Below are 17733 nucleotides of genomic sequence, written 5' to 3' on the forward strand. Positions count from 1 at the left end.
TTGGCAGAAAGAAAACTCTGAAACTTGTTGTGGAGATAAACCAAGATTTTGGGGGAGATTTAATCGAGCTGTGGCCTATAAAAGGAGAGGAGATAAGTCATATAAGGGGTACGAATCCTTTCAGAGAAGTTTAGAACACCACAGAGCTCCAGAGATCAAGTTGCAGGAAAATACCTTATTCTGTTGCTGCTGCTGAAGAGGAAGAAAAGGAAGAACATTGACGCACAAGCAACTGTCGCAGAAAATATCGTTGTTTCACAGCAGAACCTATCTGTCGTTCATCACAGTGGTTGCATTAGGTTTTTAGCTACTATTTCTCCCTGTAACAGTGATTCTGCAACACCAACAAACTGTTGCGAATCGTCTGTATTATCACTTTTCATCTTTTTAATCATCTTTTGAGCCATAAACAAATATTTTGAGATCATGATTAATATGAGGAGCTAAACCCCATTGCTGAGGCAATAGAGGAAGCTATTTTTCCAACAAAAAGTGGTATATTCTATTTTATCTTTTTATTTGCAATAATTATATGATTATTTGCCTTGAACTATTATTGAATATGATTTTTATTTGAGTGATTGTGATCTATATTGATGGAGTATGCTTAGTTTTAAGACTTTTCATGCTTCATACTTGGTATTTACAATTACTACTTTTGAAAATCTACTTGTTGTAATATTTTAGAATCAACTTAAACGAGAAAATTGCATAAATATAAGTATTGGTTTACTCACTTTGAACTTGGAAAATAGTGGAATCTTAGCCTCGGTGTTTCTTTTAATATAGATATCATCTTTGTTTGAGTTTGCTATAATTTTTATTGTGTTTTCTATTTTAGTTTTGAATTTAAGTCTAAAAAAATCCTTCACAAGTCTGAGAAACGACACTCTTTTTACCACTATCTACAAATCACATCAGTGACGCGACAAGGGATGACTGGGGACTTCCTAGAGGTTATAAGCAAACAAGCCGACCAGGGATTGACAACTCGGTCATTAGACGAATCAGGGACGACTGGAGACTTTTCACAATCACGGTGGTGCTTCCCACAAAACTTGGACTTTCACCCGGAAGATTCATTTTTCGTCAGGAGATCCGAAAAACCGAGTAAGTCTTGCATAGACAAAATACATGGTTTACTACTTTAAGTTTTCACGGGAATGATAAGACCGATAGCCATGTTATGTTTTATCCCATGCTCTCTACTGACACACAACGCTCACGGTTCCATGGTTTTCCTGGGATGTACGCGTCACTTGCAATCGAAACCAAGACAACATTATTCTAAAACAATTCATTCCAAGAAGAATAATCCAAAACCTTTATAGATAACAATTATCTATCAATTCAAATAAAACCATAAACCAGGCGCTTTGTTTGCCTTTCAAAGAAAAAGAAAAACACATCCACCTACCCGTACGTGTCCACTTTGCATAATAATGATTACCTGTCACGTCACTACTCATGAGGTAGCCGACGTTACTACATTGATATTCGAAGAGGAATTGTTTATGATGAAGTATTTCTTCAACTTTATGAAAGGCATGCCCACGGCTAGGGTTTACACCAGTTTAGAAGAACAATATTTCTACAGATTTATGGAAAGCATACCTATGGCTAGGGTTTTCACCAACACAAGAAAATAAGAAAACGAATTGAAAGAGGAACGTTGGAGTACATAGATGGAATATGCTTGCCCACTTTACTGCTACCGCTAACACCAGGACGTGATAAAAAAGGTACGAGATAAAAAGGAGAGCCAACCCCTTTCATAGGCAATTTTGAAATTTGAATAAGGAAAGGGTTTCCTATTTGAGCTACGTATGGGAAGAGGCAACTGGGCACGCAAGAACAAGTCCGCGCCACGCCTAGCCAACACCGTTCCAAGCCAACAGTCCGCGCCATGCCTAGCCAATAATCCGCGCCATACCAAATACAAACCAACGCCCGTTCCAAGCCGATCCAGCGCTAACATCTTGCGTCCTTCCAGCACCGGCAGCTTACATCGTCCCAGTGCTGACATCCTATGTCCTTCCAGCATTGCACTTGAACGCCCAGTAGAAGGGAATCAAAAATCCAATTTCATCACACGTAAATATCAGGAACGACTTCTCCAAAATCGAAGCAAAGAAAATCAGCAACCCCCTCAGTTCACAAAGGCTCTTTTCCTGTCATAAGATGCATGATTTCTGGGGACTTCGCCCGCAAAATCGTGCAGTTTATGGTGAAACATTTATGTGAGATTTTATATTTCCCCAAGGCGCAACGTCAAGACATATTTGCAACCCTCAACCGCACTGCATCAGGAAAGCAGCTGTTTCCAGCCAGGAAGTCGTTCCAAAACCCCAACCTCTCTTGGAAAGCACAATTGATAGATGGAATTGGGGACTCCTAACCACTATTTGCTTGAAGGGTGTCCAGATTTACAACACACTGATTGACGCAGCCTCTCCGCTTCAACGTTCGCTTCAGCAACCGCTCCGCCTTAACCTTCGCTCCAACAGCCGCTCCGCTTCAGCATTCTCTCCATAAACTGCTCCAGGATCCGAAGAAGAAACTTCAACGTTTTTGCTCCATAAGTTTCAACGTCCTCTCCAAGAACCGAATCCACTTCAATGCCTCGTTCCTGCCAAGGATCGTGTCGTAGCCGCCACTCCTTCTTTTTAAGGATCGTGCTGTAATCGCCACTCCTTCCTTCCGAGTTTCATGCCACCACACTCCCCATGACAAGGATCATGATCGCAACCAGACAATTTCCGTATACATGGCCACCTTTTGTTCCATCCCACCAAAGCTTGTGGTCATAGACAGTTTGCTCGCTTACGCATCCAGCCAATCCCTTTACTTCCATGGGCAGTCTCTTCTAATCACATTTGCTGCCAAGAAATGTTGTCGTCCGTTTGTTGATACCATCCAGAGTTTCACCATGGAAACAATCACTGTAAAGGTAACCCGTACACCTCCATATTTTAGTTGCACGCGGAAGAAGTAACAAAATCACAAGTACGAACACACGATGGTGATATCCTTATCATGGTCAAACCACCGACCACACAAGATGGAAACATGCAAACCACACTTGGGGACTGGGAATCTACACGGAATCCCTTCGTTGTCAAAGCTCAGAAGACACAGTCAACCAAAGGTCATAGCGACGACAAATCCATCTGCTCTGCAAGGGTGTAGCGTAAGAATATTATCACCTCTCTATTTAAAATATTCCTGCAACACTCTACGAGGCCGCGGAGGATCCCAAGCCTACCCAGAAGAAACAACTTCAGAAACTAAAGAAAAGCGCGACTGGGCACTGCTCATCGCAGTCCATCCCGACGACCATCAAAGATTCGTGAGATAACTCCAGAGACGCGGCTGAAACATTTTCCTGAAGAAACAGAGAGATCCACGATAAATAGTATAACTTTATCATTTTCTACCTCTTCGCTATCCAGAATATTTCATCCACGTGATATTCTGAGCATCCCGACATCACATACAGAAGAGTACAATAATCTTGCATCAAATCCCGTGGACGTGGATTCAAGGAGATGCAATGAAAGTATGCTACACATGGGGACTACCAACATGGGACGCTTTCATTCCCCTCAACCAGGTTATTTCTAATCTCAACATCATCACTGTCGAAGTTTTACGCAATAATTTCTCAACATGAAGCCGTACATATGCACCGAAGACTCCAAAAGCACGCCACAAAGATACATTCACATATTCGGCCATGACCATCGGATCAAACAGAAGTATAACTGGAGACTGCTCACCGCATTCCATTCCATTCTATAGGATAGCCCAAGATTCAGAAGATGGTTCGAAGGATGTCGCTTGGATCAAAGTCCTTGAAGACTTTGATAGCAATACATCGGCAACGAAACGTCTCCCAACTCATCTATTTTATCCAGTGGCGTCGGAAGATTTCGACCATACAAGAATTCACAGCACATCATCATCACGGTCAGAAAGTCCAGGCACTGAACAACCTAAAGCCGAGGATTGACCGACAACGAACCACAATCTCCAATATTAACCCTAACATGGTCATTTCCGAACACATATTTCATCCATCCGTCCCAAGAATGCGACAGAGTTCGGTAAATTTTGGAATCTATTGGAGAGACACTGCAGACGAAGGCGCGGATCCGGACGGGCCACAGAAAACAGAAGAAGGTCAATATCTCTTTTCATGCAGACGGAGTTTCTAGAGTTTGAGAAAAATAAATATTCCTTCTTGCTCCATGAAACGGATAACTGGGCGCGACTATGCCACCTCGGGCCCGCAATTCTTCCTGAATTTTACTGTCGAGCTGTTTTAACCTACCGAACGAGCTCAAAACCTAAATATTCCCTCTTAGGAAGATACGAAATTCTTTTTCGTTCAGAATGGAGGGGCGGACCGTCAAAATCCGAGTTCATACGAGAATTCTACATCGATTCTAGTAAAGGGCGCTAATTAAGGTTTCGGCATGCCAAACCCTAATTCAGACAAAGTTGCCGTCATCCCACGGAACTGAAGCCAGTCGTCATCCTTCCAAAGAACTCAAGCTATCTCCACTCCAAGCCGAACAACGCAAGAGGCTCCAAGTCCAAGCCGACCAATGCTGGCGGCTAATCCCAAGTCGATCCAATGCCAGCAGATTCCCCTCACGCAAAGTCTATGCTAGCAGCTCCGCCCCGCGTTCCAAAGCCTACCCAGAAGACGCGCAACCATTCCAGATCGAGGCCAACAACTTGCATCTCAACCGGCCTCTACCACTTCGCAACCTAACCTGCAGTACCACGAGCAGAATTTATGCAAAGCCGACAAATGAAAGGATCACGGATTCTCCTTATTTCTCTAAAAAGGTTAGACGAATCTTCCTGACCAGTAGATCCATCATGGTATGGCATGGTTTACACCACAAATAGAATAGGCATTACATATTTCCAAAGTTTGCAATAATCCTGGTATGGCATGGTTTTGTTGTACCAAATCCTCTCAATGCACTGGGATGCTTCGCCGCCTTCCCGTTCTTCCTCCAAAGGTATGTCCCGAATGATTTCTACAGCTTCACGAAACAGAGATTCAATTCTATTCAACGCCTCCCCATGAGAAGAAGACTGGTTTTCGTCGATTCCAAAGTTTCTCCCCGAAAAATTGGAGACATGTCTATCTTTGGAAGATCCCATTATGCGTTATAAAACCAGAGAAAGGATAGATGATCTGTGCAAATGAAGGATTCAAGATCATCTCTTATAACCAGAAGAGCGATGAGGTCCCGAAAAGGAAAGCCTCCTACTAGTCGCGGATTGAGGCGTGATATCATATTTTAATGAAACTGTTTTCTACTAGCGAACATAAGGGAAAGCCTGGCCACGTGAGGTAAATTAGGGTTTGGTGAGAAAACGTGGAAGAACATGTTTAAGACACGCTTGCCCGCATTGTTACTTCTCTGCCGCCAGCACCGAGACTTGGAAAAAACAAAACCGACAAGGTGACATGAGGAGAATGAATAACGCCTCCTTTCTAAGGGCATAACACTTGCGGGGTTTTGAATAAGGAAAGAACTTCCTATGTGAGTCACGTAAGGAAAAGAGACAACCATGCCCACAAAGACAAGCCACTACTGGGCCAAGCCGTTTTCGCTATGGTTGCCTCACCAAACCATGTCATGCCTTGGCCCCACCACGCCAAGCCTTCCGCCATGCTAGCCTCGCAGAACCACGCCATGCCTTGGCCCCTCCACGCCAAGCCATCCGCGCCATGACTTGCCGCGCCAACACCAACAACTCGCCAAGCCAGCGTCATGATGTTCCCTAACCCAGCCAAGATGATGCATATCCAGAATAAGCCGACGATCTTCATCTCACCACTTCACGGTCTACATCACAAATAGAATCTATGCAAGGCCGCCAAACACGAGGATCATGAACTCTCCTTACCTCTCGAAAAAGGTTAGTCGGACCTTCCTGGCCATCTTTTCATGACTTGTCATTTGGATTTTTGTCCTTTCCCATCACCATCTTATGCTTACCTCACAACAATGCTCTTGTTCCGAGCTAAGCAGGGGACTTAGTGTTGATGGTGGTTTTTAGCTTAGGGTTAAAATTGTAAAAATGTGCAACTGACATGACGTCACTATGACCATTAGAACATTTATTGAATCAATCAGCATGCCTACGCAAGAATTACCGGGGTACCTTTTTTTTACATGGGTCATGTTCCACGGCAGAACCCTTAACATCGATTGACATCATCTATGCCAAACCCTATTTCTCATGCTACCGCGCCAAGGCATGCCAACCATGCCAGCCGCACCACTCTGCCAATGGAAAACCATGCCAGCCACATTTCCGCGCCAAGGCATGCCAACCATGCCAGCCGCACCACTCTGCCAATGGCAAACCATGACAGCCACATCTCCGCGCCAAGGCATGCCAACCATGCCAGCCGCACCACTGTGCCAATGGAAAACCATGATAGCCACATCTCCGCGCCAAGGCATGCCAACCATGCCAGCCGCACCACTGTGCCAACGGCAAACCATGCCAGCCACATCTCTGCGCCAAGGAATGCCAACCATGCCAGCCGCACCACTGTGCCAATGGAAAACCATTCCCTCCACGTCTACCGCGCCAAGGCATGCCAACCATGCTATCCGCACCATGCGCCAATGGCATGCCAAACCCTTGGCCCCACTATGCCAAGCCAACCGCACCTTTCCTTGGCCCCAACCATGCTAGCCGCACAATGAACCAATGGCATGCCAAACCCTTGGCCCCACCATGCCAAGCCAACCGCACCTTGCCTTGGCCCCAACCATGCTAGACGCGCCATGCGCCAATGGCACGCCAAACCCTTGGCCCCACCATGCCAAGCCAACCGCACCTTGCCTTGGACCCACCATGCCAAGCCGTCCGTGCCAAACCCTTGGCCCCACTATGCCAAGTTGTCCGCGCCATTTGCCTTGGCCCCACCATGCCGGCCTTCCCTATGCGTCTACCAAAATGAAGGCGTGCGACGATCAACGGCTACCCTTCAATCCTAGATGCAAATCCTAGTTGTCCAAGGTCGACAAACAACGCATGGTAACCTTTGTCCCAAAACCGTAGTTTTGGCCACGCCAAACCGCGCCAAGGCATGCCATACCACATGTGCCAATGGCATTCCAACCACCTTGCCGCGCCCTACCATGCCGGCCTTCGCTATGCAGATACCAAAACGAAGGTGTGCGACGATCAACGACCACCCTTCCATCCTAGATGCAAATCCTAGCCATCCAAGTTTTCCAAACAACGCATGGTAACCTTTGGCCCAAAACCCTAGTTTTGGCCACGCCAAGGCATGCAATGCCACATGTGCCAATGGCATGCAAACCACCTTGTCGCGCCATACCATGCCGGCCTTCCCTATGCGGCTACCAAAACGAAGGCGTGCGACGATCTACGACCACACTTCCATCCTAGATGCAAATCTTAGCCATCCAAGGTCGCCAAGCAACGCATGGTAACCTTTGGCCCAAAACCCTAGTTTTGGCCACGCAAAACCGCTCCAAGGCATGCCATGCCACATGTTCCAATGGAATGCCAACCATCTTGTCGCTCCATACCATGCCGGCCTTCCGTATACGGCTAACAAATGAAGGCGTGCGACGATCAATGGCCACCCTTCCATCCTAGATGCAAATCCTAGCCGTCTAAGGTCGCCAAACAACGCATGGTAACCTTTGGCCCAAAATCCTAGTTTTGGCCACGCCAAGGCATGCCAGTCCATGTGTGCCAATGGCATGCCAACCACCTTGACGCGCCATACCATGCTGGCCTTCCCTATGCGTCTACCAAAATGAAGACCTGCAACAATCAACGACCACTTTTTCATCTAAGGTGCAGATCTTAGCCGTTCAAGGTTACCAGCTAACGCATGGAAACCTTTGGCCCTAACTTTTGGCCGTGCCTAAACTAGGCCATATTAAAGCCATACTGATCATGCTTTCATGCCACTGGACACCAGACGAAGGGTTGCAATAATCAACGGCTACCTTTCCTCTTAAGATGCAAAATCTTGACCGTCGAAGGTCACCATCGAGCCGGCAAGTCTCCCAAGCTCAACTTTCCAGACAACAACAACGTGCTACATGTTTTCCACGAAAACACTCGAGACATCAACGCATTTCATAAACTGGGGGATGCTCATTGGGTATTGGTTTGGCGGTTTACAGCGTGCGGCGTACACTACGCCCTTTATAAGAAAGTGTCATAAGGATGAGGTGGTTAGTAAATACATGGAGTAATAGTGAAACGCTTTATTTTATGGAACATCAATTCTAGGCGTTACCGGTTATCACCTCCTCCCATTTACTCACCCGTTTTCCATTTCTTAATCAGACCAGAGTACGTTTCACTTCGACTTGTATAAATAGGCATTACCTATTTCCACCGAACAACAAGTTCAGGTCAGGAGCATACAACACTCATAAAACATTTGCTAGATCTCCATCTGTTAGCTTCCCATTTTCTGATACAAGTCGTAAAACAACTACTCTTCCAGAATCAACTATTCTGGTCTCAACACTTTATTCGCTTCTCTCCCCAAAATCAACCCTTCTCCTTCACTTTGTGACCGAAGCAAGTCTGGAACAACCATTTCTTGGTTTAGGCCGGATTTGTGCAGATTGATCTCTCGAATCTAAAGTACACCCTTGCATTACATTGTTTAGGGTTTAAATTCGTTTCTCACCCACACACCCGAAATTACCAAAATCAGCAGAAACCTTTTTCACCCTCAAACAGAGACATAATTTGAGTTCTTACCCGAAGAATTTTGATTTGAGGAGGATGAAAACCTGTCGACAATATCTTTATACCCTTCAATTATCTTTATCAGGTTATTTCTCATATCTTCAATTTTTCTTCTTTCTCCTGGAATTTCTTTCACATCAAGGGTAACGTTGTTTCTAGAGGAAACGACTTGATCATTCCTTAGATGATTCTTGTTAAAACTTTTATTCTGCTTTAGAACATTTGAGGAACTCCTTGAACTGACTTTCCTGGTAACATACACATGGTAAGTATGAAAACCAACGGGTTTAGACATACGAATGTCAGTTACACCTTTGAGAATTAAATCCAGGGTGCGTTGAAGTTGAACAAGAGAATTTTTATTCAACTTAGAAATTCCTTTTTGTTTAGCAGAACCTTCTGTTTCACAAAAGAGACATACTTTCTGATCACAAGTGTGATTAGACAAGGTAGTCTTAACAACCTCGTTAGGAGATTTCTTTCTTCCATGTGATGTGAAACATCCTTGATTAATGGGGACTTCAAACACATTTTTCCTCGATAGAAGGGATTCCGGTTTTACTTCTGGAGTTGTAACAATTTCAGTCATGGCAGAAGTACTTGGTATATTAGACTGCTTAGAGCATCAATAGAGAGTTTACTCAGGCGATGTTCAATTTCCAAGGCATATTTTTTAAGGCTAGCCTCAAGAGTCATACATGAAGAATGATCTTCATTATTTTCCTTGAATTTGCAGTCTCTTAATACACCAAGAAGAACTGGTGTTTTAACCGATTAAATCTATCAGCTTGGACTCTAACAAGATTTAGAATCAATTCACTCTCTTCAGCTATTTCTCATTCATTAAAAGAGATAGATTCTTTTGAAGGGAGATCGGAACAACACATGTCAGAGTTTGTATGTCTCGTCAGAACAGGGTTCATCTATATTCAAGATTGACGAATCTTTCTTTTTAATAGAATTAGACGAGACGGAACTTTTATTTCTGGTGACGCGTTTATCAGTGATAGTACTCTTGTCCATAGATTTAGATCGCTACAAACACAGACTTGTAAGGTCTTAAACGTGTTTTCCTACTCTGATACCAATTGATAAAGCGGGGGTCTAATAACCATACCCAATATTTCGCTTAGCAATCTGTATGGACAAACTTCAATATACTATCTAGAGAATCAACTAGACAGTCAGACTCAATCTAGATAAAAAGTATATCAAAGAGTTTAAATCTCTATCTCTCGATTTAAATCTTACTCAAGCAAACTGCGAGTCTCAATTTAAATACAAGAGAGATAAAATTGGATGGTACCAAGGACCAATATCCAAGTGTCAATCAATTTAAATCAACAACCAAAAGGTCGGATATTCTAATTGATTGAACAACACACAACCTGTGATATTTCAATTATATAACAAAATATAATGTGGAAAAGAAATAACACAGACACCAGAAATTTTGTTAAAGAGGAAACCGCAAATGCAGAAAAACTCCTGGACCTAGTCCAGACTGAACACACACTGTATTAAGCCGCTACAGACACTAGCCTACTCCAAACTAACTTCGGTCTGGACTGTAGTTGAACCACAACCAATCTCACACTGATCCAAGGTACGGTTATGCTCCTACGTCTATGATCCCAACAGGATATTATGTACTTGATTCCCTTAGCTGATCTCTTCCACAACTAAGAGTTGCTACGACCCAAATTCGAAGACTTTAATAAACAAATCTGTATCACACAGAAAAGTCTACGATGATATACAAATCCGTCTCCCACGAATATATCTATGAGTTTTGGTCCGTCTTTTGATAAATCAAGGTGAACATGAACTAATTGATAAACCGGTCTTATATTCCCGAAGAACATCCTAGTATTATCAATCACCTCACAATGGTTATATAGTCTAAACTCTCATTTCAATCATTGAAACATTCTCAGAGGACGTTATATAGTTGTTATTCACAAACCATTTTTCGTCAGAGAAATTTTCAAAGTGATTGAAACATAACATGACTTTCATCACTATGTAAAGATGAACTTGGCTAAAGCGAAAGCTTTACCAACACATATTTCGAGAAATAAATAGGCGAGGTAAGTTCGGCTCGAAATACCAAATGTGTATAATCTAAGTCTATATAGCAAAACGACTTTTGTCTCAAGATAAGAGATAAATAGACTTTTGAGTGATAGATAAGTTCAAGTCTCCACATACCTTTTAGTCGATGAAGATCCACCAGTTCCTTGAATAGTCCTTCGTCTTTTATGATGATCGCCATGGAGTTCTTGATCTCAACTACACTTTCTATCCTAGTCCGAGACTTAGCTATAGTAGACTAGAAATCAAGAATTATAGTTTTGATCACTAACATTGACAAACATGCTTGAGATAGCAACGCATGCGAGTTCGACCGAGAAATACCCTAACACATTATATTTTCCATCATTATTTGCACAATGACATACAATAGATATAATCCTCGTAAATAAAAGTTCATCCTATCTTCCATCAATATTTGCATAATGACATATAATAGGTTTAAAACTTTTGTAATGTCAAAAGTTCAATCATTCTTTTATCAATACATGCATATCGACATATGAAAGACTTCACTTTTGATAAGGTATGGGACAATCATAGTTCACGGACGCAAACACACATATCCCATAATAAGTTTGCAATATATAAAAGCATAAAGATTAATACTGCAAAAATCATCTTCCAAACAAATTTTTAGATTTTAAGCAAATAAATCTAAAAACAATGAAGATGAAAACGTTGGACATAGCTATGTGTAATCTCAGTTTTGGCTATTCCAGACTCTAGTTATTCTTCCTAAAATCACAAGAATAAAATTCTCATAAGAAGATTTACTAGACATTAAGACCTTTGAAGAATTCTTTATCGTCCCCAAACTCCTTGTCATCAACAACCATTGGGACATAAGGTTCATGAATATAGGAGTTAATATCAATAAACCTTCTTGACTGATATCGAACCAGGGACTTCTGAATCTCCAGAGTCTTGACCACAACAGCCTTAATCTGTTGAATCTCCTTTCGTGTCTCCTTCAATACTTCAAGAACATAAGAAAACTTCTGAGAATTTGAAGGAACAGCTCTTGGCTTCCTCACATTCCTTCTTTTCCTTTTCAAAGTTGGAGGCAATGGAGATTTCTCTTTTTCCTTCATGATTGATGGCTTGACAATCATACTAACATCTTTTCCATCAGAAGACATAATACTTGGAGTATCCATAAGAGTATGGGTTTGTGAGAGGAAATCACAACTCAACTCAACAAGTAGTCCTAATATAAAAGAAGTTTCAAGGAAAATGAATGTAGGGTTACACAACCTTTAATAGGTTCGTGCAAGCACAATTCTGAACCCTAAAGAGAGTAGGATTATCTAGAATAACCCTCCTTTATTGATCGACAGATAATTCCAAAAACAAAACTAAGAAAAGATGAAAGTAAACTTTTCCTAAAGCCTGAGAGGTGCACAACCTTGTCTCTTTTTATCAGGCACATGAGACAAGATTTACAAAACAACAAAATCAAGTTATGTTGCGGTTAACAATAATCTGTCCACCATGTTCCTCTTGATAGGAATCCATAGACCTCCGTCTATCAAAACGATTGGACCATACTTTCTTCTCTAATGGTCTTGTTTTATCCTTGGAAACTAACTTCTTAGATGAAGATAAAATCTTACCTACCTCAGGGGTCTTTTGAACAAGTTTGAGCTTCTTTGCTAATCGATTTTCTCTTCGTTTAAGTTTGTTGACATGTCTCAATTTGTGTTTGTACTTGTAACACTTTTATAGTTCATGACCTCTGAGTGAACAATACGAGCACGTCAACCTTGAATATAACTCAGGCATCTGAGATGTGCAAGCTACTAGACACATAGTTGAACCTGAAACATTATTCACAGAGTTTCCAATAGAAAGGTCAGTTTCATCTTCTAGATTGGTTGAGTTTTCTTCTGAAAGAATATCAAGATTGATGTATGTATTGCTACAATTATCAAAATCAATATTTTCACAAAGAAGTGCAACACTTGATTTTTTGTCTTCATTAGAATCATAGTTGTCAGACATTTCATCAAGAGTTGCATCAAGACCTTTGTTCCCAGTGTATTTCTTTCGATTTGGACACTATTTGCAAAATGACCAAAGCCTTTACACTTAAAGCACTGAGGCATATCCTCGTCATCAGTTTCATCATTATCCCTATTTTTAGGAGGAACACGATTATATGGTTTATCTGATGACTTGGATTTATCTCTGGAGAACCGTTTACTTCTCTTCAAAAGAAGATCCCCAAACTGTCTTGTGATCAACGAGACTGACTTGTCAAGATGTTCATCTGATGAGTCAGCCTCAGAAAGATCATTCTCAGAGATGTAAACACTTTTACTTTTGTCAAGTAATTTAGTGTTCTTTAGTGCTTTGAAAGCAACATCCTTACTGGACTTGGACGTGTGCTCATGATCAAAGATCTTTAGCTTCCCAACCAGAGTATTTCTGGACAGCGTTGCGAGATTATTTCCTTCAACGATGGCATGCTTCTTAGAATCGTATCTAGATGGCAACGATCTGAGAATTTTCATCACAATGTCCTTTTCAGGAATGGTCTTACCCAATGCAAAGGATGCATTAACAATTTCAGACACTTTGTGATTAAACTCATCAAATATTTCTTCATCTGCCATACGAAGGTTTTCCCAATCAGAATTTAGATTTTGGAGTCTAGCTTCTTTCTCACTGGTATTTCCTTCAAAAACAGGTTTCTAAGACATCCCAGGCTTCTTTAGACTTAATGCACGTAGTCACATGGTGCTGAAGATCTGGGGTAATGACATATATGATAGCATTTAAGCTGTCATAATTTTTCTTTGAAACAAGGATTTCTTTTGGACTATATCTACCAATATCCTTAGGTATAGATACATCGCCTTCTGTATTAACCGGAGAATCATAGCCATTAATAACACGTACCCATGTTTGAAAATCACGAGCTTGAAGAAAAGCACGCATAGCAATTTTCCACCATAGGTAGTTTGAGTCATCGAAGACTGGTGTTACCTTTATGGAGATAGAATTCCTGTCCATAGAGTCAGATCGCTACAAACACAGACTTGTAAGGTCTTTAAACGTGTTTGACTGCTCTGATACCAATTGAAAAAGCGGGGGTCTAACATCCACACCCAATATTTCGATTAGCAATCTGTATGGACTAACTCCAATATACTTTTAAGAGAATCAACTAGACAGTCAGACTCAATCTTAATAAAAGTATGTCAAAGAGTTATATCTCTCTTTCTCGATTCAATACTTACTCAAGCAAATAGAAATCTGCGAGTCTAATTGAATACAAGAGAAATCACTTGAATGGTACCAAAGACCAATGTTAAAGTATCAATCAACTTCAATCAACAACCAAAGTTTGGATTTCCCAATTGATTGATTCAACGCACAATCTGTGATATTTCAATTATATAACAAAATATAATGTGGAAAAGAAATAACACAGACACTAGAAGTTTTGTTAACGAGGAAACTGCAAATGCAGAAAAACCTCGAGACCTAGTCCAAATTGAACACACACTGTATTAAGCCGCTACAGACACTAGCCTACTATAAACTAACTTCGGTCTGGATTGTAGTTGAACCCCAATCAATCTCACACTGATCCAAGGTACAGTTGCACTCATACATCTCTGATCCCAGAAGGACGCACTTGATTCCCTTAGATGATCTCACCCACAAGTAAGAGTTGTTACAACCCAAAGTCGAAGACTTTAATAAGCAAATCTGTATCACACAGAAAAGTCTACGGTAATAGATAAATCCGTCTCCCATAGAAATACCTATGAGTTTCTGTTCTGTCTTTTGATAAATCAAGGTGAACAGGAACCAATTGATAAACCAGACCTTATATTCCCGAAGAACATCTCAGTATTATTAATCACCTCACAATAATCTAAATCGTATGATGGAGAAACTAGATATTGTGGAATCACAAACGATGAGACGGAGATGTTTGTGACTACTTTTATATCTTGGCTATCATAGAAATCAATCTCAATCGAATATTACGGTTGTGCTTAGTACAATAGAAACAACAAGATCAGATCACACAACTACAAGAAAAGTAGTATCGGTCTAGCTTCACAATCCCGATGAAGTCTTCAAGTCGTTAACCTACATGGTCTCGGTAGAAACCTAAGGTTAAAGGAGAATCGACTCTAGCTAATACAACTAGTATCACAAAGGAGGTGTGGGGATTAGGTTTCCCAGTTGCTAGAGTTCTCCCTTATATAGTCTTTCAAATCAGGGTTTGCAATCAATGTTAGCTTAGTAACAAAGCATTCAATATTCACTGTTAGATGAAAACCTGATTAGATTCAAGCTAATATCTTTCAACCTTTAGATCGAAACTTAGCTTGTTACACACAAATGAAATGCACGTTTGTTTAGGTTTGTGTAACTGATGTAATATTAATTTTGCGGTAAATAAGAATTCGTTGCTCGGACTTGAAAAGATTTTTAAAACACAAAAATATATACAAAATTTGTCACAGGATCAAGAGACACTGGGACTCAGGATTCCACAATTAATCATTCACATGATTCATATATTTATTCCAAATAGTTATAGCTCAAATAATAAGGACTCTCATTCTTGCCAAGGTAGATTTTTAGAAGATTAACTGTAAATCGAAAGCATGCCATATCAAAAGCACTATGACCAAGCATAAACCATCAAATGAAATGACAATCAATTTAGAAAAATCATAAAACGATTAATAAAAAGTGCAAGTAATCAAAAAGAATTAAATATAATTATCATATGTGTGAAATATGGCTTCTTCCATCATCCCAGTATTGGGGTTTAGCTACTCATATTAATCATGTTCTCAAAATACATTTTTATAGCTCAAAAAGTTAATTAAAAGATGAGAAAATGCTAAAACAAAGACTCGCAACAGTTATAAGCGTTACAATTGCGCTGTATAAAACAAAACTGAAGTGTAGTAAAGAACGATACAACCTTAGTGCTGTAAACAGCGACACAAGTGAACTGCTGCGGGTACTGTTGAAGAACGACGCTTCTGGAGCGTCAGTTCTTCATCTTCTTCCTCCTCCTCGAGCGCAGCAGCAGCAGGAGAGATTTCTCCCCTTCGCTTCTCTCGGCTCCAAAACTTCCCCAAACTCTTGATAACCCTCTATCATCTCCCAAGGGTCCATTTTATACCCAACAGGCGCAACGAATCACTCGCAATAACTCCACATAATCCTCCATTACTCGGAAAATATTTTTTTTCCATTTTCTTCACTGTCAGCCGAGATATGATCTTCTCCATCCCCTCTGCCTGCGCATATGAGCTGTAATACTTCCATAGTTGCATAAACACTTAAGAAGATCAGATATCTTCACAATTTAGTCCACAAAACTTTCCAAAAATTCCTCTCACAGAGAACTCGAGCGTATCTCCCCTGTTTAACTCTCGATTGAAAGTTAGCGTATTCTAGCCAAATTTAACTCATTCCAACGCTCAGAATAATCTTGTTATACTCAATAGATATGACCCAATTAATTCCAGCCATTTAGTCTCTCCACAAATCCATCGAAAATCAATTTGAAAATCTTCCAGGGAAAGAATATATTTTCCCGCCAAAACCATTATTTGAATTTTTTTTGTTTCCCGCCAAAATTGTTCTTGATGTTTTGATCAATTGGTGATTATCCAGCCAATTCTAACTGAATTCGATCATACCACTATCTCTGTTTAGCTCAGTGGAAGATACCCAATGATTTTTAGCTGTTTAGTCTCACTATAAGACCTCCAAAATCCTAACCCTAATTTGACAGCACTATTCACCCATTTTCCCTCCAAAATTCAAATATTTGAAATGTTGAAGATGGTGTCCCCTAATCCAGTTTGGGTGTCCCTTTAGCAAATTGGGCTGAAATAATAATTTTGGGTGAAAATAGTAATTTTTCTGGGTTCTTCCACGACATTTCTGGGATGTTTCCGGTGCACTTCTGGGGTACTTCCGGTGCGCTATCAACGGATCTCCAAACGCCGCATTTTAAACCAATTTCGCCTCAAAAGATTTTTTTTTTCCAAAAACACCTATAAATAAATAAAACACCATAATAAGTATAAAAATGGGCACTAACAGTATACACAAATGAGATATATTAGACACATAAATGCGTCTATCAAATACCCCCAAACTTATTATTTGCTAGTCCTCGAGAAAAATTTATTTTTGAAAAAATAAAAAGACTACACTTAGCACGTGCAGCAGGCCGTTAAACCGCTAGGTGGCCCTAGCGGCGGAGTGTTGTCTCCGGAGGGTTTACCATAGGTGTACCCACAAAACCTTTACTCCTAATTGGTCACAAGTTTCCAAAGATCTATGAGGACATACATATTCTCAACCTATCTCCAAGTAACTAGAATGCCAGAGAAATTAAAGGTGTCAACTCTAAAGCTGACTGAAGAAAAGGGGAGACACATCCGCACCACTGCTAGATAAAGAGATATCCGCTACACAGCTAGATAAACATTGTAAGATGCGTCCGCTGCTTTACAGCTGGATAAGATTAGGAGAGAGATAAAAATGAGAGGGACATCTGCTACACAGCTGGACTAATTACGTGTGATGAGTTAAACCAGTGCTAGAAAGATCTTGTGCCAGATTGAAAGCAGACTAACAAAGCAACCAAATGTATCTTTCTTCGACTCTCTCATAGTGCTCAGTAGAAACAAAGTCTTCTTCGGTCTTCAACTGTTGATGATAAACTATCGAACCTCATAGAACCTTGATAATTAACTCTTCTCTTCGATTTCTTCCTTGACTTATAAATTTCTACTTCCCTTGGGCCTTATTGAACAAAACGTAACGATGATTTTCTTTTTTTTTTTTTTT

Source organism: Papaver somniferum, chromosome 2 (genome assembly GCF_003573695.1).
Source record: "Papaver somniferum cultivar HN1 chromosome 2, ASM357369v1, whole genome shotgun sequence".
In the NCBI taxonomy this organism is placed as follows: Eukaryota; Viridiplantae; Streptophyta; class Magnoliopsida; order Ranunculales; family Papaveraceae; genus Papaver; species Papaver somniferum.